The 453-nt window shown below is 30.2% G+C and overlaps 1 protein-coding gene across 2 annotated transcripts in view; it reads right to left on the bottom strand.

Annotated features, from left to right (window-relative positions):
- Window positions 1-453, bottom strand: part of LOC119590799 (transcriptional enhancer factor TEF-1-like) — a gene marked incomplete in the record, with an annotated part of 156,884 nt that overhangs the window by 155,740 nt on the left and 691 nt on the right.

The following is a 453-nucleotide window of genomic DNA, read 5'->3' as shown; positions in this document are numbered from 1 at the left end:
TGTACAAGAAGCCTCTTATATTCATAAAATTGGTGTGCTTGGCTCTTAAGATCTGCGCATATTATTCTGTTCACACTAACCATTATATTTTCAAGTCGTAGACAAGTTTTGCGTTTTGATGAACCGAAGGCGACCATCGTATAACAGTGTTTATAACATACAAACTGCCCATGACTTAACTTCTGTTGTCCAATGACTGGCATATGAGTGAGGTCGACATAAGGACAATAGTTATTAATATAATTATATAATGCCAATAGTAATTAAAATATTAATAACGCCTCGCTTCGTACTAATAATACTGATGATGGTAATAAAAAATTAAATAATAATTCAAATGCAACATTCCAAATATTAACGCCCCTAACAATATTTACATATAAATAATGCACTATAACAAAAGGATAATAAATCATGAAAATAATTATCCAAAAAGTAATCAAAGAACAGACA

Source organism: Penaeus monodon, chromosome 27 (genome assembly GCF_015228065.2).
Source record: "Penaeus monodon isolate SGIC_2016 chromosome 27, NSTDA_Pmon_1, whole genome shotgun sequence".
NCBI lineage: Eukaryota > Metazoa > Arthropoda > Malacostraca > Decapoda > Penaeidae > Penaeus > Penaeus monodon.
Note: the sequence above shows the minus strand (reverse complement) of the source record. Positions and strands in the feature narration are given on the sequence as shown.